The sequence below is a fragment of the Equus caballus genome, chromosome 27, assembly GCF_041296265.1.
Source record: "Equus caballus isolate H_3958 breed thoroughbred chromosome 27, TB-T2T, whole genome shotgun sequence".
NCBI lineage: Eukaryota > Metazoa > Chordata > Mammalia > Perissodactyla > Equidae > Equus > Equus caballus.
In genome coordinates, this window is record NC_091710.1 from 542190 (window position 1) to 567701 (window position 25512).

Below are 25512 nucleotides of genomic sequence, written 5' to 3' on the forward strand. Positions count from 1 at the left end.
TGAAAGGCACAACGTGCAGGCTTCTTTCCAAAGGGCGTGTTGGGGCCCACAGCATCTTGCTTCCAGCTCTTTGGGAAGCTAAGAAACAACTCACTCTGCACAGTGCTCTTACAGCCTACCGGGAACATCTCTTCCAAAGGCGTGTGAAACGCAGTTTCTTTGCAGGCCTGATCTGGCTGAAGTAGGACTTCTGCTCTGGGTGTGCTACTTTGCCCTAGAGCTGAAAGGCACAACGTGCAGGCTTCTTTCCAAAGGGCGAGTTGGGCCCCACAGCATCTTGCTTCCAGCTCTTTGGGAAGCTAAGAAACAACTCGCTCTGCACAGTGCTCTTACAGCCTACCGGGAACATCTCTTCCAAAGGCCTGTGAAACGCAGTTTCTTTGCAGGCCTGATCTGGCTGAAGTAGGACTTCTGCTCTGGGTGTGCTACTTTGCCCTAGAGCTGAAAGGCACAACGTGCAGGCTTCTTTCCAAAGGGCGAGTTGGGCCCCACAGCATCTTGCTTCCAGCTCTTTGGGAAGCTAAGAAACCACTCGCTCTGCACAGTGCTCTTACAGCCTACCGGGAACATGTCTTCCAAAGGCCTGTGAAACGCAGTTTCTTTGCAGGCCTGATCTGGCTGAAGTAGGACTTCTGCTCTGGGTGTGCTACTTTGCCCTAGAGCTGAAAGGCACAACGTGCAGGCTTCTTTCCAAAGGGCGAGTTGGGCCCCACAGCATCTTGCTTCCAGCTCTTTGGGAAGCTAAGAAACCACTCGCTCTGCACAGTGCTCTTACAGCCTACAGGGAACATCTCTTCCAAAGGCGTGTGAAACGCAGTTTCTTTGCAGGCCTGATCTGGCTGAAGTAGGACTTCTGCTCTGGGTGTGCTACTTTGCCCTAGAGCTGAAAGGCACAACGCGCAGGCTTCTTTCCAAAGGGCGAGTTGGGCCCCACAGCATCTTGCTTCCAGCTCTTTGGGAAGCTAAGAAACCACTCGCTCTGCACAGTGCTCTAACAGCCTAGTGGGAACATGTCTTCCAAAGGCCTGTGAAACGCAGTTTCTTTGCAGGCCTGATCTGGCTGAAGTAGGACTTCTGCTCTGGGTGTGCTACTTTGCCCTAGAGCTGAAAGGCACAACGTGCAGGCTTCTTTCCAAAGGGCGAGTTGGGCCCCACAGCATCTTGCTTCCAGCTCTTTGGGAAGCTAGGAAACAACTCGCTCTGCACAGTGCTCTTACAGCCTACCGGGAACATCTCTTCCAAAGGCCTGTGAAACGCAGTTTCTTTGCAGGCCTGATCTGGCTGAAGTAGGACTTCTGCTCTGGGTGTGCTACTTTGCCCTAGAGGTGAAAGGCACAACGTGCAGGCTTCTTTCCAAAGGGCGAGTTGGGCCCCACAGCATCTTGCTTCCAGCTCTTTGGGAAGCTAAGAAACAACTCGCTCTGCACAGTGCTCTTACAGCCTACCGGGAACATCTCTTCCAAAGGCCTGTGAAATGCAGTTTCTTTGCAGGCCTGATCTGGCTGAAGTAGGACTTCGGCTCTGGGTGTGCTACTTTGCCCTAGAGCTGAAAGGCACAACGTGCAGGCTTCTTTCCAAAGGGCGAGTTGGGCCCCACAGCATCTTGCTTCCAGCTCTTTGGGAAGCTAAGAAACAACTCGCTCTGCACAGTGCTCTTACAGCCTACCGGGAACATCTCTTCCAAAGGCCTGTGAAACGCAGTTTCTTTGCAGGCCTGATCTGGCTGAAGTAGGACTTCTGCTCTGGGTGTGCTACTTTGCCCTAGAGCTGAAAGGCACAACGTGCAGGCTTCTTTCCAAAGGGCGAGTTGGGCCCCACAGCATCTTGCTTCCAGCTCTTTGGGAAGCTAAGAAACAACTCGCTCTGCACAGTGCTCTTACAGCCTACCGGGAACATCTCTTCCAAAGGCCTGTGAAACGCAGTTTCTTTGCAGGCCTGATCTGGCTGAAGTAGGACTTCTGCTCTGGGTGTGCTACTTTGCCCTAGAGCTGAAAGGCACAACGTGCAGGCTTCTTTCCAAAGGACGAGTTGGGCCCCACAGCATCTTGCTTCCAGCTCTTTGGGAAGCTAAGAAACCACTCGCTCTGCACAGTGCTCTTACAGCCTACCGGGAACATCTCTTCCAAAGGCCTGTGAAACGCAGTTTCTTTGCAGGCCTGATCTGGCTGAAGTAGGACTTCTGCTCTGGGTGTGCTACTTTGCCCTAGAGCTGAAAGGCACAACGTGCAGGCTTCTTTCCAAAGGGCGAGTTGGGCCCCACAGCGTCTTGCTTCCAGCTCTTTGGGAAGCTAAGAAACAACTCGCTCTGCACAGTGCTCTTACAGCCTAGTGGGAACATCTCTTCCAAAGGCCTGTGAAACGCAGTTTCTTTGCAGGTCTGATATGGCTGAAGTAGGACTTCTGCTCTGGGTGTGCTACTTTGCCCTAGAGCTGAAAGGCACAACGTGCAGGCTTCTTTCCAAAGGGCGAGTTGGGCCCCACAGCGTCTTGCTTCCAGCTCTTTGGGAAGCTAAGAAACCACCTGCTCTGCACAGTGCTCTTACAGCCTACCGGGAACATCTCTTCCAAAGGCCTGTGAAACGCAGTTTCTTTGCAGGCCTGATCTGGCTGAAGTAGGACTTCTGCTCTGGGTGTGCTACTTTGCCCTAGAGCTGAAAGGCACAACGTGCAGGCTTCTTTCCAAAGGGCGAGTTGGGCCCCACAGCATCTTGCTTCCAGCTCTTTGGGAAGCTAAGAAACCACTCGCTCTGCACAGTGCTCTTACAGCCTACCGGGAACATCTCTTCCAAAGGCGTGTGAAACGCAGTTTCTTTGCAGGCCTGATCTGGCTGAAGTAGGACTTCTGCTCTGGGTGTGCTACTTTGCCCTAGAGCTGAAAGGCACAACGTGCAGGCTTCTTTCCAAAGGGCGAGTTGGGCCCCACAGCGTCTTGCTTCCAGCTCTTTGGGAAGCTAAGAAACAACTCGCTCTGCACAGTGCTCTTACAGCCTACCGGGAACATCTCTTCCAAAGGCCTGTGAAACGCAGTTTCTTTGCAGGCCTGATCTGGCTGAAGTAGGACTTCTGCTCTGGGTGTGCTACTTTGCCCTAGAGCTGAAAGGCACAACGTGCAGGCTTCTTTCCAAAGGGCGAGTTGGGCCCCACAGCATCTTGCTTCCAGCTCTTTGGGAAGCTAAGAAACAACTCGCTCTGCACAGTGCTCTTACAGCCTTCCAGGAACATCTCTTCCAAAGGCCTGTGAAACGCAGTTTCTTTGCAGGCCTGATCTGGCTGAAGTAGGACTTCTGCTCTGGGTGTGCTACTTTGCCCTAGAGCTGAAAGGCACAACGTGCAGGCTTCTTTCCAAAGGGCGAGTTGGGCGCCACAGCATCTTGCTTCCAGCTCTTTGGGAAGCTAAGAAACCACTAGCTCTGCACAGTGCTCTTACAGCCTACCGGGAACATCTCTTCCAAAGGCCTGTAAAACGCAGTTTCTTTGCAGGCCTGATCTGGCTGAAGTAGGACTTCTTCTCTGGGTGTGCTACTTTGCCCTAGAGCTGAAAGGCACAACGTGCAGGCTTCTTTCCAAAGGGCGAGTTGGGCCCCACAGCATCTTGCATCCAGCTCTTTGGGAAGCTAAGAAACAACTCGCTCTGCACAGTGCTCTTACAGCCTACCGGGAACATCTCTTCCAAAGAGCTGTGAAACGCAGTTTCTTTGCAGGCCTGATCTGGCTGAAGTAGGACTTCGGCTCTGGGTGTGCTACTTTGCCCTAGAGCTGAAAGGCACAACGTGCAGGCTTCTTTCCAAAGGACGAGTTGGGCCCCACAGCATCTTGCTTCCAGCTCTTTGGGAAGCTAAGCAACAACTCGCTCTGCACAGTGCTCTTACAGCCTACCGGGAACATCTCTTCCAAAGGCCTGTGAAACGCAGTTTCTTTGCAGGCCTGATCTGGCTGAAGTAGGACTTCTGCTCTGGGTGTGCTACTTTGCCCTAGAGCTGAAAGGAACAACGTGCAGGCTTCTTTCCAAAGGGCGAGTTGGGCCCCACAGCATCTTGCTTCCAGCTCTTTGGGAAGCTAAGAAACAACTCGCTCTGCACAGTGCTCTTACAGCCTACGGGGAACATCTCTTCCAAAGGCCTGTGAAACGCAGTTTCTTTGCAGGCCTGATCTGGCTGAAGTAGGACTTCTGCTCTGGATGTGCTACTTTGCCCTAGAGCTGAAAGGCACAACGTGCAGGCTTATTTCCAAAGGGCGAGTTGGGCCCCACAGCATCTTGCTTCCAGCTCTTTGGGAAGCTAAGAAACAACTCGCTCTGCACAGTGCTCTTACAGCCTACCGGGAACATCTCTTACAAAGGCCTGTGAAACGCAGTTTCTTTGCAGGCCTGATCTGGCTGAAGTAGGACTTCTGCTCTGGGTGTGCTACTTTGCCCTAGAGCTGAAAGGCACAACGTGCAGGCTTCTTTCCAAAGGGCGAGTTGGGCCCCACAGCATCTTGCATCCAGCTCTTTGGGAAGCTAAGAAACAACTCGCTCTGCACAGTGCTCTTACAGCCTAGTGGGAACATCTCTTCCAAAGGCCTGTGAAACGCAGTCTCTTTGCAGGCCTGATCTGGCTGAAGTAGGACTTCTGCTCTGGGTGTGCTACTTTGCCCTAGAGCTGAAAGGCACAACGTGCAGGCTTCTTTCCAAAGGGCGTGTTGGGGCCCACAGCATCTTGCTTCCAGCTCTTTGGGAAGCTAAGAAACAACTCGCTCTGCACAGTGCTCTTTCAGCCTACCGGGAACATCTCTTCCAAAGGCCTGTGAAACGCAGTTTCTTTGCAGGCCTGATCTGGCTGAAGTAGGACTTCTGCTCTGGGTGTGCTACTTTGCCCTAGAGCTGAAAGGCACAACGTGCAGGCTTCTTTCCAAAGGGCGAGTTGGGCCCCACAGCATCTTGCTTCCAGCTCTTTGGGAAGCTAAGAAACAACTCGCTCTGCACAGTGCTCTTACAGCCTACCGGGAACATCTCTTCCAAAGGCCTGTGAAACGCAGTTTCTTTGCAGGCCTGATGTGGCTGATGTACTACTTCTGCTCTGGGTGTGCTACTTTGCCCTAGAGCTGAAAGGCACAACGTGCAGGCTTCTTTCCAAAGGGCGAGTTGGGCCCCACAGCATCTTGCTTCCAGCTCTTTGGGAAGCTAAGAAACCACTCGCTCTGCACAGTGCTCTTACAGCCTACCGGGAACATCTCTTCCAAAGGCCTGTGAAACGCAGTTTCTTTGCAGGCCTGATCTGGCTGAAGTAGGACTTCTGCTCTGGGTGTGCTACTTTGCCCTAGAGCTGAAAGGCACAACGTGCAGGCTTCTTTCCAAAGAGCGAGTTGGGCCCCACAGCATCTTGCTTCCAGCTCTTTGGGAAGCTAAGAAACAACTCGCTCTGCACAGTGCTCTTACAGCCTACCGGGAACATCTCTTCCAAAGGCCTGTGAAACGCAGTTTCTTTGCAGGCCTGATCTGGCTGAAGTAGGACTTCTGCTCTGGGTGTGCTACTTTGCCCTAGAGCTGAAAGGCACAACGTGCAGGCTTCTTTCCAAAGGGCGAGTTGGGCCCCACAGCATCTTGCTTCCAGCTCTTTGGGAAGCTAAGAAACAACTCGCTCTGCACAGTGCTCTTACAGCCTACCGGGAACATCTCTTCCAAAGGCCTGTGAAACGCAGTTTCTTTGCAGGCCTGATGTGGCTGATGTAGGACTTCTGCTCTGGGTGTGCTACTTTGCCCTAGAGCTGAAAGGCACAACGTGCAGGCTTCTTTCCAAAGGGCGAGTTGGGCCCCACAGCATCTTGCTTCCAGCTCTTTGGGAAGCTAAGAAACAACTCGCTCTGCACAGTGCTCTTACAGCCTACCGGGAACATCTCTTCCAAAGGCCTGTGAAACGCAGTTTCTTTGCAGGCCTGATGTGGCTGATGTAGGACTTCTGCTCTGGGTGTGCTACTTTGCCCTAGAGCTGAAAGGCACAACGTGCAGGCTTCTTTCCAAAGGGCGAGTTGGGCCCCACAGCATCTTGCTTCCAGCTCTTTGGGAAGCTAAGAAACAACTCGCTCTGCACAGTGCTCTTACAGCCTAGTGGGAACATCTCTTCCAAAGGCCTGTGAAACGCAGTTTCTTTGCAGGCCTGATCTGGCTGAAGTAGGACTTCTGCTCTGGGTGTGCTACTTTGCCCTAGAGCTGAAAGGCACAACGTGCAGGCTTCTTTCCAAAGGGCGAGTTGGGCCCCACAGCATCTTGCTTCCAGCTCTTTGGGAAGCTAAGAAACAACTCGCTCTGCACAGTGCTCTTACAGCCTAGTGGGAACATCTCTTCCTAAGGCCTGTGAAACGCAGTTTCTTTGCAGGCCTGATCTGGCTGAAGTAGGACTTCTGCTCTGGGTGTGCTACTTTGCCCTAGAGCTGAAAGGCACAACGTGCAGGCTTCTTTCCAAAGGGCGTGTTGGGGCCCACAGCATCTTGCTTCCAGCTCTTTGGGAAGCTAAGAAACAACTCACTCTGCACAGTGCTCTTACAGCCTACCGGGAACATCTCTTCCAAAGGCCTGTGAAACGCAGTTTCTTTGCAGGCCTGATCTGGCTGAAGTAGGACTTCTGCTCTGGGTGTGCTACTTTGCCCTAGAGCTGAAAGGCACAACGTGCAGGCTTCTTTCCAAAGGGCGAGTTGGGCCCCACAGCATCTTGCTTCCAGCTCTTTGGGAAGCTAAGAAACAACTCGCTCTGCACAGTGCTCTTACAGCCTACCGGGAACATCTCTTCCAAAGGCCTGTGAAACGCAGTTTCTTTGCAGGCCTGATGTGGCTGATGTACTACTTCTGCTCTGGGTGTGCTACTTTGCCCTAGAGCTGAAAGGCACAACGTGCAGGCTTCTTTCCAAAGAGCGAGTTGGGCCCCACAGCATCTTGCTTCCAGCTCTTTGGGAAGCTAAGAAACCACTCGCTCTGCACAGTGCTCTTACAGCCTACCGGGAACATCTCTTCCAAAGGCCTGTGAAACGCAGTTTCTTTGCAGGCCTGATGTGGCTGAAGTAGGACTTCTGCTCTGGGTGTGCTACTTTGCCCTAGAGCTGAAAGGCACAACGTGCAGGCTTCTTTCCAAAGGGCGAGTTGGGCCCCACAGCATCTTGCTTCCAGCTCTTTGGGAAGCTAAGAAACAACTCGCTCTGCACAGTGCTCTTACAGCCTACCGGGAACATCTCTTCCAAAGGCCTGTGAAACGCAGTTTCTTTGCAGGCCTGATGTGGCTGATGTAGGACTTCTGCTCTGGGTGTGCTACTTTGCCCTAGAGCTGAAAGGCACAACGTGCAGGCTTCTTTCCAAAGGGCGAGTTGGGCCCCACAGCATCTTGCTTCCAGCTCTTTGGGAAGCTAAGAAACAACTCGCTCTGCACAGTGCTCTTACAGCCTACCGGGAACATCTCTTCCAAAGGCCTGTGAAACGCAGTTTCTTTGCAGGCCTGATGTGGCTGATGTAGGACTTCTGCTCTGGGTGTGCTACTTTGCCCTAGAGCTGAAAGGCACAACGTGCAGGCTTCTTTCCAAAGGGCGAGTTGGGCCCCACAGCATCTTGCTTCCAGCTCTTTGGGAAGCTAAGAAACAACTCGCTCTGCACAGTGCTCTTACAGCCTAGTGGGAACATCTCTTCCAAAGGCCTGTGAAACGCAGTTTCTTTGCAGGCCTGATCTGGCTGAAGTAGGACTTCTGCTCTGGGTGTGCTACTTTGCCCTAGAGCTGAAAGGCACAACGTGCAGGCTTCTTTCCAAAGGGCGAGTTGGGCCCCACAGCATCTTGCTTCCAGCTCTTTGGGAAGCTAAGAAACAACTCGCTCTGCACAGTGCTCTTACAGCCTACCGGGAACATCTCTTCCAAAGGCCTGTGAAACGCAGTTTCTTTGCAGGCCTGATGTGGCTGATGTAGGACTTCTGCTCTGGGTGTGCTACTTTGCCCTAGAGCTGAAAGGCACAACGTGCAGGCTTCTTTCCAAAGGGCGAGTTGGGCCCCACAGCATCTTGCTTCCAGCTCTTTGGGAAGCTAAGAAACAACTCGCTCTGCACAGTGCTCTTACAGCCTAGTGGGAACATCTCTTCCAAAGGCCTGTGAAACGCAGTTTCTTTGCAGGCCTGATCTGGCCGAAGTAGGACTTCTGCTCTGGGTGTGCTACTTTGCCCTAGAGCTGAAAGGCACAACGTGCAGGCTTCTTTCCAAAGGGCGAGTTGGGCCCCACAGCATCTTGCTTCCAGCTCTTTGGGAAGCTAAGAAACAACTCGCTCTGCACAGTGCTCTTACAGCCTAGTGGGAACATCTCTTCCTAAGGCCTGTGAAACGCAGTTTCTTTGCAGGCCTGATCTGGCTGAAGTAGGACTTCTGCTCTGGGTGTGCTACTTTGCCCTAGAGCTGAAAGGCACAACGTGCAGGCTTCTTTCCAAAGGGCGTGTTGGGGCCCACAGCATCTTGCTTCCAGCTCTTTGGGAAGCTAAGAAACAACTCACTCTACACAGTGCTCTTACAGCCTACCGGGAACATCTCTTCCAAAGGCCTGTGAAACGCAGTTTCTTTGCAGGCCTGATCTGGCTGAAGTAGGACTTCTGCTCTGGGTGTGCTACTTTGCCCTAGAGCTGAAAGGCACAACGTGCAGGCTTCTTTCCAAAGGGCGAGTTGGGCCCCACAGCATCTTGCTTCCAGCTCTTTGGGAAGCTAAGAAACAACTCGCTCTGCACAGTGCTCTTACAGCCTACCGGGAACATCTCTTCCAAAGGCCTGTGAAACGCAGTTTCTTTGCAGGCCTGATCTGGCTGAAGTAGGACTTCTGCTCTGGGTGTGCTACTTTGCCCTAGAGCTGAAAGGCACAACGTGCAGGCTTCTTTCCAAAGGGCGAGTTGGGCCCCACAGCATCTTGCTTCCAGCTCTTTGGGAAGCTAAGAAACCACTCGCTCTGCACAGTGCTCTTACAGCCTACCGGGAACATCTCTTCCAAAGGCCTGTGAAACGCAGTTTCTTTGCAGGCCTGATCTGGCTGAAGTAGGACTTCTGCTCTGGGTGTGCTACTTTGCCCTAGAGCTGAAAGGCACAACGTGCAGGCTTCTTTCCAAAGGGCGAGTTGGGCCCCACAGCATCTTGCTTCCAGCTCTTTGGGAAGCTAAGAAACCACTCGCTCTGCACAGTGCTCTTACAGCCTACCGGGAACATCTCTTCCAAAGGCCTGTGAAACGCAGTTTCTTTGCAGGCCTGATCTGGCTGAAGTAGGACTTCTGCTCTGGGTGTGCTACTTTGCCCTAGAGCTGAAAGGCACAACGTGCAGGCTTCTTTCCAAAGGGCGAGTTGGGCCCCACAGCATCTTGCTTCCAGCTCTTTGGGAAGCTAAGAAACCACTCGCTCTGCACAGTGCTCTAACAGCCTAGTGGGAACATGTCTTCCAAAGGCCTGTGAAACGCAGTTTATTTGCAGGCCTGATCTGGCTGAAGTAGGACTTCTGCTCTGGGTGTGCTACTTTGCCCTAGAGCTGAAAGGCACAACGTGCAGGCTTCTTTCCAAAGGGCGAGTTGGGCCCCACAGCATCTTGCTTCCAGCTCTTTGGGAAGCTAGGAAACAACTCGCTCTGCACAGTGCTCTTACAGCCTACCGGGAACATCTCTTCCAAAGGCCTGTGAAACGCAGTTTCTTTGCAGGCCTGATCTGGCTGAAGTAGGACTTCTGCTCTGGGTGTGCTACTTTGCCCTAGAGCTGAAAGGCACAACGTGCAGGCTTCTTTCCAAAGGGCGAGTTGGGCCCCACAGCATCTTGCTTCCAGCTCTTTGGGAAGCTAAGAAACAACTCGCTCTGCACAGTGCTCTTACAGACTACCGGGAACATCTCTTCCAAAGGCCTGTGAAATGCAGTTTCTTTGCAGGCCTGATCTGGCTGAAGTAGGACTTCGGCTCTGGGTGTGCTACTTTGCCCTAGAGCTGAAAGGCACAACGTGCAGGCTTCTTTCCAAAGGGCGAGTTGGGCCCCACAGCATCTTGCTTCCAGCTCTTTGGGAAGCTAAGAAACAACTCGCTCTGCACAGTGCTCTTACAGCCTACCGGGAACATCTCTTCCAAAGGCCTGTGAAACGCAGTTTCTTTGCAGGCCTGATCTGGCTGAAGTAGGACTTCTGCTCTGGGTGTGCTACTTTGCCCTAGAGCTGAAAGGCACAACGTGCAGGCTTCTTTCCAAAGGGCGAGTTGGGCGCCACAGCATCTTGCTTCCAGCTCTTTGGGAAGCTAAGAAACCACTAGCTCTTCACAGTGCTCTTACAGCCTACCGGGAACATCTCTTCCAAAGGCCTGTAAAACGCAGTTTCGTTGCAGGCCTGATCTGGCTGAAGTAGGACTTCTGCTCTGGGTGTGCTACTTTGCCCTAGAGCTGAAAGGCACAACGTGCAGGCTTCTTTCCAAAGGGCGAGTTGGGCCCCACAGCATCTTGCATCCAGCTCTTTGGGAAGCTAAGAAACAACTCGCTCTGCACAGTGCTCTTACAGCCTAGTGGGAACATCTCTTCCAAAGGCCTGTGAAACGCAGTCTCTTTGCAGGCCTGATCTGGCTGAAGTAGGACTTCTGCTCTGGGTGTGCTACTTTGCCCTAGAGCTGAAAGGCACAACGTGCAGGCTTCTTTCCAAAGGGCGTGTTGGGGCCCACAGCATCTTGCTTCCAGCTCTTTGGGAAGCTAAGAAACAACTCGCTCTGCACAGTGCTCTTTCAGCCTACCGGGAACATCTCTTCCAAAGGCCTGTGAAACGCAGTTTCTTTGCAGGCCTGATCTGGCTGAAGTAGGACTTCTGCTCTGGGTGTGCTACTTTGCCCTAGAGCTGAAAGGCACAACGTGCAGGCTTCTTTCCAAAGGGCGAGTTGGGCCCCACAGCATCTTGCTTCCAGCTCTTTGGGAAGCTAAGAAACAACTCGCTCTGCACAGTGCTCTTACAGCCTACCGGGAACATCTCTTCCAAAGGCCTGTGAAACGCAGTTTCTTTGCAGGCCTGATGTGGCTGATGTACTACTTCTGCTCTGGGTGTGCTACTTTGCCCTAGAGCTGAAAGGCACAACGTGCAGGCTTCTTTCCAAAGGGCGAGTTGGGCCCCACAGCATCTTGCTTCCAGCTCTTTGGGAAGCTAGGAAACAACTCGCTCTGCACAGTGCTCTTACAGCCTACCGGGAACATCTCTTCCAAAGGCCTGTGAAACGCAGTTTCTTTGCAGGCCTGATCTGGCTGAAGTAGGACTTCTGCTCTGGGTGTGCTACTTTGCCCTAGAGCTGAAAGGCACAACGTGCAGGCTTCTTTCCAAAGAGCGAGTTGGGCCCCACAGCATCTTGCTTCCAGCTCTTTGGGAAGCTAAGAAACAACTCGCTCTGCACAGTGCTCTTACAGCCTACCGGGAACATCTCTTCCAAAGGCCTGTGAAACGCAGTTTCTTTGCAGGCCTGATCTGGCTGAAGTAGGACTTCTGCTCTGGGTGTGCTACTTTGCCCTAGAGCTGAAAGGCACAACGTGCAGGCTTCTTTCCAAAGGGCGAGTTGGGCCCCACAGCATCTTGCTTCCAGCTCTTTGGGAAGCTAAGAAACAACTCGCTCTGCACAGTGCTCTTACAGCCTACCGGGAACATCTCTTCCAAAGGCCTGTGAAACGCAGTTTCTTTGCAGGCCTGATGTGGCTGATGTAGGACTTCTGCTCTGGGTGTGCTACTTTGCCCTAGAGCTGAAAGGCACAACGTGCAGGCTTCTTTCCAAAGGGCGAGTTGGGCCCCACAGCATCTTGCTTCCAGCTCTTTGGGAAGCTAAGAAACAACTCGCTCTGCACAGTGCTCTTACAGCCTACCGGGAACATCTCTTCCAAAGGCCTGTGAAACGCAGTTTCTTTGCAGGCCTGATGTGGCTGATGTAGGACTTCTGCTCTGGGTGTGCTACTTTGCCCTAGAGCTGAAAGGCACAACGTGCAGGCTTCTTTCCAAAGGGCGAGTTGGGCCCCACAGCATCTTGCTTCCAGCTCTTTGGGAAGCTAAGAAACAACTCGCTCTGCACAGTGCTCTTACAGCCTAGTGGGAACATCTCTTCCAAAGGCCTGTGAAACGCAGTTTCTTTGCAGGCCTGATCTGGCTGAAGTAGGACTTCTGCTCTGGGTGTGCTACTTTGCCCTAGAGCTGAAAGGCACAACGTGCAGGCTTCTTTCCAAAGGGCGAGTTGGGCCCCACAGCATCTTGCTTCCAGCTCTTTGGGAAGCTAAGAAACAACTCGCTCTGCACAGTGCTCTTACAGCCTAGTGGGAACATCTCTTCCTAAGGCCTGTGAAACGCAGTTTCTTTGCAGGCCTGATCTGGCTGAAGTAGGACTTCTGCTCTGGGTGTGCTACTTTGCCCTAGAGCTGAAAGGCACAACGTGCAGGCTTCTTTCCAAAGGGCGTGTTGGGGCCCACAGCATCTTGCTTCCAGCTCTTTGGGAAGCTAAGAAACAACTCACTCTGCACAGTGCTCTTACAGCCTAGTGGGAACATCTCTTCCAAAGGCCTGTGAAACGCAGTTTCTTTGCAGGTCTGATATGGCTGAAGTAGGACTTCTGCTCTGGGTGTGCTACTTTGCCCTAGAGCTGAAAGGCACAACGTGCAGGCTTCTTTCCAAAGGGCGAGTTGGGCCCCACAGCATCTTGCTTCAAGCTCTTTGGGAAGCTAAGAAACAACTCGCTCTGCACAGTGCTCTTACAGCCTACCGGGAACATCTCTTCCAAAGGCCTGTGAAACGCAGTTTCTTTGCAGGCCTGATCTGGCTGAAGTAGGACTTCGGCTCTGGGTGTGCTACTTTGCCCTAGAGCTGAAAGGCACAACGTGCAGGCTTCTTTCCAAAGGGCGAGTTGGGCCCCACAGCATCTTGCTTCCAGCTCTTTGGGAAGCTAAGAAACAACTCGCTCTGCACAGTGCTCTTACAGCCTACCGGGAACATCTCTTCCAAAGGCCTGTGAAACGCAGTTTCTTTGCAGGCCTGATCTGGCTGAAGTAGGACTTCTGCTCTGGGTGTGCTACTTTGCCCTAGAGCTGAAAGGCACAACGTGCAGGCTAATTTCCAAAGGGCGAGTTGGGCAAAACAGCGTCTTGCTTCCAGCTCTTTGGGAAGCTAAGAAACAACTCGCTCTGCACAGTGCTCTTTCAGCCTACCGGGAACATCTCTTCCAAAGGCCTGTGAAACGCAGTTTCTTTGCAGGCCTGATCTGGCTGAAGTAGGACTTCTGCTCTGGGTGTGCTACTTTGCCCTAGAGCTGAAAGGCACAACGTGCAGGCTTCTTTCCAAAGGGCGAGTTGGGCCCCACAGCATCTTGCTTCCAGCTCTTTGGGAAGCTAAGAAACAACTCGCTCTGCACAGTGCTCTTACAGCCTACCGGGAACATCTCTTCCAAAGGCCTGTGAAACGCAGTTTCTTTGCAGGCCTGATGTGGCTGATGTAGGACTTCTGCTCTGGGTGTGCTACTTTGCCCTAGAGCTGAAAGGCACAACGTGCAGGCTTCTTTCCAAAGGGCGAGTTGGGCCCCACAGCATCTTGCTTCCAGCTCTTTGGGAAGCTAGGAAACAACTCGCTCTGCACAGTGCTCTTACAGCCTACTGGGAACATCTCTTCCAAAGGCCTGTGAAACGCAGTTTCTTTGCAGGCCTGATCTGGCTGAAGTAGGACTTCTGCTCTGGGTGTGCTACTTTGCCCTAGAGCTGAAAGGCACAACGTGCAGGCTTCTTTCCAAAGAGCGAGTTGGGCCCCACAGCATCTTGCTTCCAGCTCTTTGGGAAGCTAAGAAACAACTCGCTCTGCACAGTGCTCTTACAGCCTACCGGGAACATCTCTTCCAAAGGCCTGTGAAACGCAGTTTCTTTGCAGGCCTGATCTGGCTGAAGTAGGACTTCTGCTCTGGGTGTGCTACTTTGCCCTAGAGCTGAAAGGCACAACGTGCAGGCTTCTTTCCAAAGGGCGAGTTGGGCCCCACAGCATCTTGCTTCCAGCTCTTTGGGAAGCTAAGAAACAACTCGCTCTGCACAGTGCTCTTACAGCCTACCGGGAACATCTCTTCCAAAGGCCTGTGAAACGCAGTTTCTTTGCAGGCCTGATGTGGCTGATGTAGGACTTCTGCTCTGGGTGTGCTACTTTGCCCTAGAGCTGAAAGGCACAACGTGCAGGCTTCTTTCCAAAGGGCGAGTTGGGCCCCACAGCATCTTGCTTCCAGCTCTTTGGGAAGCTAAGAAACAACTCGCTCTGCACAGTGCTCTTACAGCCTACCGGGAACATCTCTTCCAAAGGCCTGTGAAACGCAGTTTCTTTGCAGGCCTGATGTGGCTGATGTAGGACTTCTGCTCTGGGTGTGCTACTTTGCCCTAGAGCTGAAAGGCACAACGTGCAGGCTTCTTTCCAAAGGGCGAGTTGGGCACCACAGCATCTTGCTTCCAGCTCTTTGGGAAGCTAAGAAACAACTCGCTCTGCACAGTGCTCTTACAGCCTACCGGGAACATCTCTTCCAAAGGCCTGTGAAACGCAGTTTCTTTGCAGGCCTGATCTGGCTGAAGTAGGACTTCTGCTCTGGGTGTGCTACTTTGCCCTAGAGCTGAAAGGCACAACGTGCAGGCTTCTTTCCAAAGGGCGAGTTGGGCCCCACAGCATCTTGCTTCCAGCTCTTTGGGAAGCTAAGAAACAACTCGCTCTGCACAGTGCTCTTACAGCCTAGTGGGAACATCTCTTCCAAAGCCCTGTGAAACGCAGTTTCTTTGCAGGCCTGATCTGGCTGAAGTAGGACTTCTGCTCTGGGTGTGCTACTTTGCCCTAGAGCTGAAAGGCACAACGTGCAGGCTAATTTCCAAAGGGCGAGTTGGGTAAAACAGCGTCTTGCTTCCAGCTCTTTGGGAAGCTAAGAAACAACTCGCTCTGCACAGTGCTCTTACAGCCTACCGGGAACATCTCTTCCAAAGGCCTGTGAAACGCAGTTTCTTTGCAGGCCTGATCTGGCTGAAGTAGGACTTCGGCTCTGGGTGTGCTACTTTGCCCTAGAGCTGAAAGGCACAACGTGCAGGCTTCTTTCCAAAGGGCGTGTTGGGGCCCACAGCATCTTGCTTCCAGCTCTTTGGGAAGCTAAGAAACAACTCACTCTGCACAGTGCTCTTACAGCCTACCGGGAACATCTCTTCCAAAGGCGTGTGAAACGCAGTTTCTTTGCAGGCCTGATCTGGCTGAAGTAGGACTTCTGCTCTGGGTGTGCTACTTTGCCCTAGAGCTGAAAGGCACAACGTGCAGGCTTCTTTCCAAAGGGCGAGTTGGGCCCCACAGCATCTTGCTTCCAGCTCTTTGGGAAGCTAAGAAACAACTCGCTCTGCACAGTGCTCTTACAGCCTACCGGGAACATCTCTTCCAAAGGCCTGTGAAACGCAGTTTCTTTGCAGGCCTGATCTGGCTGAAGTAGGACTTCTGCTCTGGGTGTGCTACTTTGCCCTAGAGCTGAAAGGCACAACGTGCAGGCTTCTTTCCAAAGGGCGAGTTGGGCCCCACAGCATCTTGCTTCCAGCTCTTTGGGAAGCTAAGAAACCACTCGCTCTGCACAGTGCTCTTACAGCCTACCGGGAACATCTCTTCCAAAGGCCTGTGAAACGCAGTTTCTTTGCAGGCCTGATCTGGCTGAAGTAGGACTTCTGCTCTGGGTGTGCTACTTTGCCCTAGAGCTGAAAGGCACAACGTGCAGGCTTCTTTCCAAAGGGCGAGTTGGGCCCCACAGCATCTTGCTTCCAGCTCTTTGGGAAGCTAAGAAACCACTCGCTCTGCACAGTGCTCTTACAGCCTACAGGGAACATCTCTTCCAAAGGCGTGTGAAACGCAGTTTCTTTGCAGGCCTGATCTGGCTGAAGTAGGACTTCTGCTCTGGGTGTGCTACTTTGCCCTAGAGCTGAAAGGCACAACGCGCAGGCTTCTTTCCAAAGGGCGAGTTGGGCCCCACAGCATCTTGCTTCCAGCTCTTTGGGAAGCTAAGAAACCACTCGCTCTGCACAGTGCTCTAACAGCCTAGTGGGAACATGTCTTCCAAAGGCCTGTGAAACGCAGTTTCTTTGCAGGCCTGATCTGGCTGAAGTAGGACTTCTGCTCTGGGTGTGCTACTTTGCCCTAGAGCTGAAAGGCACAACGTGCAGGCTTCTTTCCAAAGGGCGAGTTGGGCCCCACAGCATCTTGCTTCCAGCTCTTTGGGAAGCTAGGAAACAACTCGCTCTGCACAGTGCTCTTACAGCCTACCGGGAACATCTCTTCCAAAGGCCTGTGAAACGCAGTTTCTTTGCAGGCCTGATCTGGCTGAAGTAGGACTTCTGCTCTGGGTGTGCTACTTTGCCCTAGAGGTGAAAGGCACAACGTGCAGGCTTCTTTCCAAAGGGCGAGTTGGGCCCCACAGCATCTTGCTTCCAGCTCTTTGGGAAGCTAAGAAACAACTCGCTCTGCACAGTGCTCTTACAGCCTACCGGGAACATCTCTTCCAAAGGCCTGTGAAATGCAGTTTCTTTGCAGGCCTGATCTGGCTGAAGTAGGACTTCGGCTCTGGGTGTGCTACTTTGCCCTAGAGCTGAAAGGCACAACGTGCAGGCTTCTTTCCAAAGGGCGAGTTGGGCCCCACAGCATCTTGCTTCCAGCTCTTTGGGAAGCTAAGAAACAACTCGCTCTGCACAGTGCTCTTACAGCCTACCGGGAACATCTCTTCCAAAGGCCTGTGAAACGCAGTTTCTTTGCAGGCCTGATCTGGCTGAAGTAGGACTTCTGCTCTGGGTGTGCTACTTTGCCCTAGAGCTGAAAGGCACAACGTGCAGGCTTCTTTCCAAAGGGCTAGTTGGGCCCCACAGCATCTTGCTTCCAGCTCTTTGGGAAGCTAAGAAACAACTCGCTCTGCACAGTGCTCTTACAGCCTACCGGGAACATCTCTTCCAAAGGCCTGTGAAACGCAGTTTCTTTGCAGGCCTGATCTGGCTGAAGTAGGACTTCTGCTCTGGGTGTGCTACTTTGCCCTAGAGCTGAAAGGCACAACGTGCAGGCTTCTTTCCAAAGGACGAGTTGGGCCCCACAGCATCTTGCTTCCAGCTCTTTGGGAAGCTAAGAAACCACTCGCTCTGCACAGTGCTCTTACAGCCTACCGGGAACATCTCTTCCAAAGGCCTGTGAAACGCAGTTTCTTTGCAGGCCTGATCTGGCTGAAGTAGGACTTCTGCTCTGGGTGTGCTACTTTGCCCTAGAGCTGAAAGGCACAACGTGCAGGCTTCTTTCCAAAGGGCGAGTTGGGCCCCACAGCGTCTTGCTTCCAGCTCTTTGGGAAGCTAAGAAACAACTCGCTCTGCACAGTGCTCTTACAGCCTAGTGGGAACATCTCTTCCAAAGGCCTGTGAAACGCAGTTTCTTTGCAGGTCTGATATGGCTGAAGTAGGACTTCTGCTCTGGGTGTGCTACTTTGCCCTAGAGCTGAAAGGCACAACGTGCAGGCTTCTTTCCAAAGGGCGAGTTGGGCCCCACAGCGTCTTGCTTCCAGCTCTTTGGGAAGCTAAGAAACCACCTGCTCTGCACAGTGCTCTTACAGCCTACCGGGAACATCTCTTCCAAAGGCCTGTGAAACGCAGTTTCTTTGCAGGCCTGATCTGGCTGAAGTAGGACTTCTGCTCTGGGTGTGCTACTTTGCCCTAGAGCTGAAAGGCACAACGTGCAGGCTTCTTTCCAAAGGGCGAGTTGGGCCCCACAGCATCTTGCTTCCAGCTCTTTGGGAAGCTAAGAAACCACTCGCTCTGCACAGTGCTCTTACAGCCTACCGGGAACATCTCTTCCAAAGGCGTGTGAAACGCAGTTTCTTTGCAGGCCTGATCTGGCTGAAGTAGGACTTCTGCTCTGGGTGTGCTACTTTGCCCTAGAGCTGAAAGGCACAACGTGCAGGCTTCTTTCCAAAGGGCGAGTTGGGCCCCACAGCGTCTTGCTTCCAGCTCTTTGGGAAGCTAAGAAACAACTCGCTCTGCACAGTGCTCTTACAGCCTACCGGGAACATCTCTTCCAAAGGCCTGTGAAACGCAGTTTCTTTGCAGGCCTGATCTGGCTGAAGTAGGACTTCTGCTCTGGGTGTGCTACTTTGCCCTAGAGCTGAAAGGCACAACGTGCAGGCTTCTTTCCAAAGGGCGAGTTGGGCCCCACAGCATCTTGCTTCCAGCTCTTTGGGAAGCTAAGAAACAACTCGCTCTGCACAGTGCTCTTACAGCCTTCCAGGAACATCTCTTCCAAAGGCCTGTGAAACGCAGTTTCTTTGCAGGCCTGATCTGGCTGAAGTAGGACTTCTGCTCTGGGTGTGCTACTTTGCCCTAGAGCTGAAAGGCACAACGTGCAGGCTTCTTTCCAAAGGGCGAGTTGGGCGCCACAGCATCTTGCTTCCAGCTCTTTGGGAAGCTAAGAAACCACTAGCTCTGCACAGTGCTCTTACAGCCTACCGGGAACATCTCTTCCAAAGGCCTGTAAAACGCAGTTTCTTTGCAGGCCTGATCTGGCTGAAGTAGGACTTCTTCTCTGGGTGTGCTACTTTGCCCTAGAGCTGAAAGGCACAACGTGCAGGCTTCTTTCCAAAGGGCGAGTTGGGCCCCACAGCATCTTGCATCCAGCTCTTTGGGAAGCTAAGAAACAACTCGCTCTGCACAGTGCTCTTACAGCCTACCGGGAACATCTCTTCCAAAGAGCTGTGAAACGCAGTTTCTTTGCAGGCCTGATCTGGCTGAAGTAGGACTTCGGCTCTGGGTGTGCTACTTTGCCCTAGAGCTGAAAGGCACAACGTGCAGGCTTCTTTCCAAAGGACGAGTTGGGCCCCACAGCATCTTGCTTCCAGCTCTTTGGGAAGCTAAGCAACAACTCGCTCTGCACAGTGCTCTTACAGCCTACCGGGAACATCTCTTCCAAAGGCCTGTGAAACGCAGTTTCTTTGCAGGCCTGATCTGGCTGAAGTAGGACTTCTGCTCTGGGTGTGCTACTTTGCCCTAGAGCTGAAAGGAACAACGTGCAGGCTTCTTTCCAAAGGGCGAGTTGGGCCCCACAGCATCTTGCTTCCAGCTCTTTGGGAAGCTAAGAAACAACTCGCTCTGCACAGTGCTCTTACAGCCTACCGGGAACATCTCTTCCAAAGGCCTGTGAAACGCAGTTTCTTTGCAGGCCTGATCTGGCTGAAGTAGCACTTCTGCTCTGGGTGTGCTACTTTGCCCTGGAGCTGAAAGGCACAACGTGCAGGCTTCTTTCGAAAGGGCGAGTTGGGCCCCACAGCATCTTGCTTCCAGCTCTTTGGGAAGCTAAGAAACAACTCGCTCTGCACAGTGCTCTTACAGCCTACCGGGAACATCTCTTCCAAAGGCCTGTGAAACGCAGTTTCTTTGCAGGCCTCATCTGGCTGAAGTAGCACTTCTGCTCTGGGTGTGCTACTTTGCCCTAGAGCTGAAAGGCACAACGTGCAGGCTTCTTTCCAAAGGGCGAGTTGGGCCCCACAGCATCTTGCTTCCAGCTCTTTGGGAAGCTAAGAAACAACTCGCTCTGCACAGTGCTCTTACAGCCTACCGGGAACATCTCTTCCAAAGGCCTGTGAAACGCAGTTTCTTTGCAGGCCTGATCTGGCTGAAGTAGGACTTCGGCTCTGGGTGTGCTACTTTGCCCTAGAGCTGAAAGGCACAACGTGCAGGCTTCTTTCCAAAGGGCGAGTTGGGCCCCACAGCATCTTGCTTCCAGCTCTTTGGGAAGCTAAGAAACAACTCGCTCTGCACAGTGCTCTTACAGCCTACCGGGAACATCTCTTCCAAAGGCCTGTGAAACGCAGTTTCTTTGCAGGCCTGATCTGGCTGAAGTAGGACTTCTGCTCTGGGTGTGCTACTTTGCCCTAGAGCTGAAAGGCACAACGTGCAGGCTTCTTTCCAAAGGGCGAGTTGGGCCCCACAGCATCTTGCTTCCAGCTCTTTGGGAAGCTAAGAAACAACTCGCTCTGCACAGTGCTCTTACAGCCTACCGGGAACATCTCTTCCAAAGGCCTGTGAAACGCAGTTTCTTTGCAGGCCTGATCTGGCTGAAGTAGGACTTCTGCTCTGGGTGTGCTACTTTGCCCTAGAGCTGAAAGGCACAACGTGCAGGCTTCTTTCCAAAGGTCAAGTTGGGCCCCACAGCATCTTGCTTCCAGCTCTTTGGGAAGCTAAGAAACAACTCGCTCTGCACAGTGCTCTTACAGCCTACCGGGAACATCTCTTCCAAAGGCCTGTGAAACGCAGTTTCTTTGCAGGCCTGATCTGGCTGAAGTAGGACTTCTGCTCTGGGTGTGCTACTTTGCCCTAGAGCTGAAAGGCACAACGTGCAGGCTTCTTTCCAAAGGGCGAGTTGGGCCCCACAGCATCTTGCTTCCAGCTCTTTGGGAAGCTAAGAAACAACTCGCTCTGCACAGTGCTCTTAAAGCCTACCGGGAACATCTCTTCCAAAGGCCTGTGAAACGCAGTTTCCTTGCAGGCCTGATCTGGCTGAAGTAGGACTTCTGCTCTGGGTGTGCTACTTTGCCCTAGAGCTGAAAGGCACAACGTGCAGGCTTCTTTCCAAAGGGCGAGTTGGGCCCCACAGCATCTTGCTTCCAGCTCTTTGGGAAGCTAAGAAACCACTCGCTCTGCACAGTGCTCTTACAGCCTACCGGGAACATCTCTTCCAAAGGCCTGTGAAACGCAGTTTCTTTGCAGGCCTGATCTGGCTGAAGTAGGACTTCTGCTCTGGGTGTGCTACTTTGCCCTAGAGCTGAAAGGCACAACGTGCAGGCTTCTTTCCAAAGGGCGAGTTGGGCCCCACAGCGTCTTGCTTCCAGCTCTTTGGGAAGCTAAGAAACAACTCGCTCTGCACAGTGCTCCTACAGCCTAGTGGGAACATCTCTTCCAAAGGCCTGTGAAACGCAGTTTCTTTGCAGGTCTGATCTGGCTGAAGTAGGACTTCTGCTCTGGGTGTGCTACTTTGCCCTAGAGCTGAAAGGCACAACGTGCAGGCTTCTTTCCAAAGGGCGAGTTGGGCCCCACAGCATCTTGCTTCCAGCTCTTTGGGAAGCTAAGAAACAACTCGCTCTGCACAGTGCTCTTACAGCCTACTTGGAACATCTCTTCCAAAGGCCTGTGAAACGCAGTTTCTTTGCAGGCCTGATCTGGCTGAAGTAGGACTTCGGCTCTGGGTGTGCTACTTTGCCCTAGAGCTGAAAGGCACAACGTGCAGGCTTCTTTCCAAAGGGCGAGTTGGGCCCCACAGCATCTTGCTTCCAGCTCTTTGGGAAGCTAAGAAACAACTCGCTCTGCACAGTGCTCTTACAGCCTACCGGGAACATCTCTTCCAAAGGCCTGTGAAACGCAGTTTCTTTGCAGGCCTGATCTGGCTGAAGTAGGACTTCTGCTCTGGGTGTGCTACTTTGCCCTAGAGCTGAAAGGCACAACGTGCAGGCTTCTTTCCAAAGGGCGAGTTGGGCCCCACAGCATCTTGCTTCCAGCTCTTTGGGAAGCTAAGAAACCACTCGCTCTGCACAGTGCTCTAACAGCCTAGTGGGAACATGTCTTCCAAAGGCCTGTGAAACGCAGTTTCTTTGCAGGCCTGATCTGGCTGAAGTAGGACTTCGGCTCTGGGTGTGCTACTTTGCCCTAGAGCTGAAAGGCACAACGTGCAGGCTTCTTTCCAAAGGGCGAGTTGGGCCCCACAGCATCTTGCTTCCAGCTCTTTGGGAAGCTAGGAAACAACTCGCTCTGCACAGTGCTCTTACAGCCTACCGGGAACATCTCTTCCAAAGGCCTGTGAAACGCAGTTTCTTTGCAGGCCTGATCTGGCTGAAGTAGGACTTCTGCTCTGGGTGTGCTACTTTGCCCTAGAGCTGAAAGGCACAACGTGCAGGCTTCTTTCCAAAGGGCGAGTTGGGCCCCACAGCATCTTGCTTCCAGCTCTTTGGGAAGCTAAGAAACCACTCGCTCTGCACAGTGCTCTTACAGCCTACCGGGAACATCTCTTCCATAGGCCTGTGAAACGCAGTTTCTTTGCAGGCCTGATCTGGCTGAAGTAGGACTTCTGCTCTGGGTGTGCTACTTTGCCCTAGAGCTGAAAGGCACAACGTGCAGGCTTCTTTCCAAAGGGCGAGTTGGGCCCCACAGCGTCTTGCTTCCAGCTCTTTGGGAAGCTAAGAAACAACTCGCTCTGCACAGTGCTCTTACAGCCTAGTGGGAACATCTCTTCCAAAGGCCTGTGAAACGCAGTTTCTTTGCAGGTATGATCTGGCTGAAGTAGGACTTCTGCTCTGGGTGTGCTACTTTGCCCTAGAGCTGAAAGGCACAACGTGCAGGCTTCTTTCCAAAGGGCGAGTTGGGCCCCACAGCATCTTGCTTCCAGCTCTTTGGGAAGCTAAGAAACCACTCGCTCTGCACAGTGCTCTTACAGCCTACCGGGAACATCTCTTCCAAAGGCCTGTGAAACGCAGTTTCTTTGCAGGCCTGATCTGGCTGAAGTAGGACTTCAGCTCTGGGTGTGCTACTTTGCCCTAGAGCTGAAAGGCACAACGTGCAGGCTTCTTTCCAAAGGGCGAGTTGGGCCCCACAGCATGTTGCTTCCAGCTCTTTGGGAAGCTAAGAAACCACTCGCTCTGCACAGTGCTCTAACAGCCTAGTGGGAACATGTCTTCCAAAGGCCTGTGAAACGCAGTTTCTTTGCAGGCCTGATCTGGCTGAAGTAGGACTTCGGCTCTGGGTGTGCTACTTTGCCCTAGAGCTGAAAGGCACAACGTGCAGGCTTCTTTCCAAAGGTCGAGTTGGGCCCCACAGCATCTTGCTTCCAGCTCTTTGGGAAGCTAGGAAACAACTCGCTCTGCACAGTGCTCTTACAGCCTACCGGGAACATCTCTTCCAAAGGCCTGTGAAACGCAGTTTCTTTGCAGGCCTGATCTGGCTGAAGTAGGACTTCTGCTCTGGGTGTGCTACTTTGCCCTAGAGCTGAAAGGCACAACGTGCAGGCTTCTTTCAAAAGGGCGAGTTGGGCCCCACAGCATCTTGCTTCCAGCTCTTTGGGAAGCTAAGAAACCACTCGCTCTGCACAGTGCTCTTACAGCCTACCGGGAACATCTCTTCCAAAGGCCTGTGAAACGCAGTTTCTTTGCAGGCCTGATCTGGCTGAAGTAGGACTTCTGCTCTGGGTGTGCTACTTTGCCCTAGAGCTGAAAGGCACAACGTGCACGCTTCTTTCCAAAGGGCGAGTTGGGCCCCACAGCATCTTGCTTCCAGCTCTTTGGGAAGCTAAGAAACCACTCGCTCTGCACAGTGCTCTTACAGCCTAGTGGGAACATCTCTTCCAAAGGCCTGTGAAATACAGTTTCTTTGCAGGCCTGATCTGGCTGAAGTAGGACTTCTGATCTGGGTGTGCTACTTTGCCCTAGAGCTGAAAGGCACAACGTGCAGGCTTCTTTCCAAAGGGCGAGTTGGGCCCCACAGCATCTTGCTTCCAGCTCTTTGGGAAGCTATGAAACAACTCGCTCTGCACAGTGCTCTTACAGCCTACCGGGAACATCTCTTCCAAAGGCCTGTGAAACGCAGTTTCTTTGCAGGCCTGATCTGGCTGAAGTAGGACTTCTGCTCTGGGTGTGCTACTTTGCCCTACAGCTGAAAGGCACAACGTGCAGGCTTCTTTCCAAAGGGCGAGTTGGGCCCCACAGCATCTTGCTTCCAGCTCTTTGGGAAGCTAAGAAACCACTCGCTCTGCACAGTGCTCTTACAGCCTAGTGGGAACATCTCTTCCAAAGGCCTGTGAAACGCAGTTTCTTTGCAGGCCTGATCTGGCTGAAGTAGGACTTCTGCTCTGGGTGTGCTACTTTGCTCTAGAGCTGAAAGGCACAACGTGCAGACTTCTTTCCAGAGGGCGAGTTGGGCCCCACAGCATCTTGCTTCCAGCTCTTTGGGAAGCTAAGAAACAACTCGCTCTGCACAGTGCTCTTACAGCCTACCGGGAACATCTCTTCCAAAGGCCTGTGAAACGCAGTTTCTTTGCAGGCCTGATCTGGCTGAAGTAGGACTTCTGCTCTGGGTGTGCTACTTTGCCCTAGAGCTGAAAGGCACAACGTGCAGGCTTCTTTCCAAAGGGCGAGTTGGGCCCCACAGCATCTTGCTTCCAGCTCTTTGGGAAGCTAAGAAACAACTCGCTCTGCACAGTGCTCTTGCAGCCTACCGGGAACATCTCTTCCAAAGGCCTGTGAAATGCAGTTTCTTTGCAGGCCTCATCTGGCCGAAGTAGGACTTCTGCTCTGGGTGTGCTACTTTGCCCTAGAGCTGAAAGGCACAACGTGCAGGCTTCTTTCCAAAGGGCGAGTTGGGCCCCACAGCATCTTGCTTCCAGCTCTTTGGGAAGCTAAGAAACAACTCGCTCTGCACAGTGCTCTTACAGCCTACCGGGAACATGTCTTCCAAAGGCCTGTGAAACGCAGTTTCTTTGCAGGCCTGATCTGGCTGAAGTAGGACTTCTGCTCTGGGTGTGCTACTTTGCCCTAGAGCTGAAAGGCACAACGTGCAGGCTTCTTTCCAAAGGGCGAGTTGGGCCCCACAGCATCTTGCTTCCAGCTCTTTGGGAAGCTAAGAAACCACTCACTCTGCACAGTGCTCTTACAGCCTACCGGGAACATGTCTTCCAAAGGCCTGTGAAACGCAGTTTCTTTGCAGGCCTGATCTGGCTGAAGTAGGACTTCTGCTCTGGGTGTGCCACATGGCCCTAGAGCTGAAAGGCACAACATGCAGGCTTCTTTCCAAAGGGCGAGTTGGGCCCCACAGCATCTTGCTTCCAGCTCATGGGAAGCTAAGAAACAACTCGCTCTGTACAGTGCTCTTACAGCCTACCGGGAACATCTCTTACCAGGCCTGTGAAAAGCATTTTCTTTGCAGGCCTGATCTGGCTGAAGTGGAACTTCTGCTCTGGGTGTGCTACTTTGCCCTAGAGCTGAAAGGCACAACGTGCAGGCTTCTTTCCAAAGGGAGAGTTGGGCCACACAGCATCTTGCTTCCAGCTCTTTGGGAAGCTAAGAAACAACTCGCTCTGCACAGTGCTCTTACAGCCTACCGGGAACATCTCTTCCAAAGGCCTGTGAAACGCAGTTTCTTTGCAGGCCTGATCTGGCTGAAGTGGAACTTCTGATCTGGATGTGCCACATTGACCTAGAGCTCAAAGGCACAACGTGCAGGCTTCTTAAAAAAGGGGGAGGTGGGACCCAGAGCATCTTGCTTCCAGCTCTTTGGGAAGCTAAGAAAGAACTCGCTCTGCACAGCGCTCTTACAGCCTACCGGGAACATCTCTTACGAAGGCCTGTGAAACGCAGTTTCTTTGCAGTCCTGATGTATCTGAAGTAGAATTCTGCTGCGGGTGTGCTACATAGCCCAAGAGCTGAAAGACACAACGTGCAGTCTCCTATCCAAAGGGCGAGTTGGTCCCCAAAGCATCTTGCTTCCAGCTCTTTGCAAGCTGAGAAACAACTCGCTCTGCAC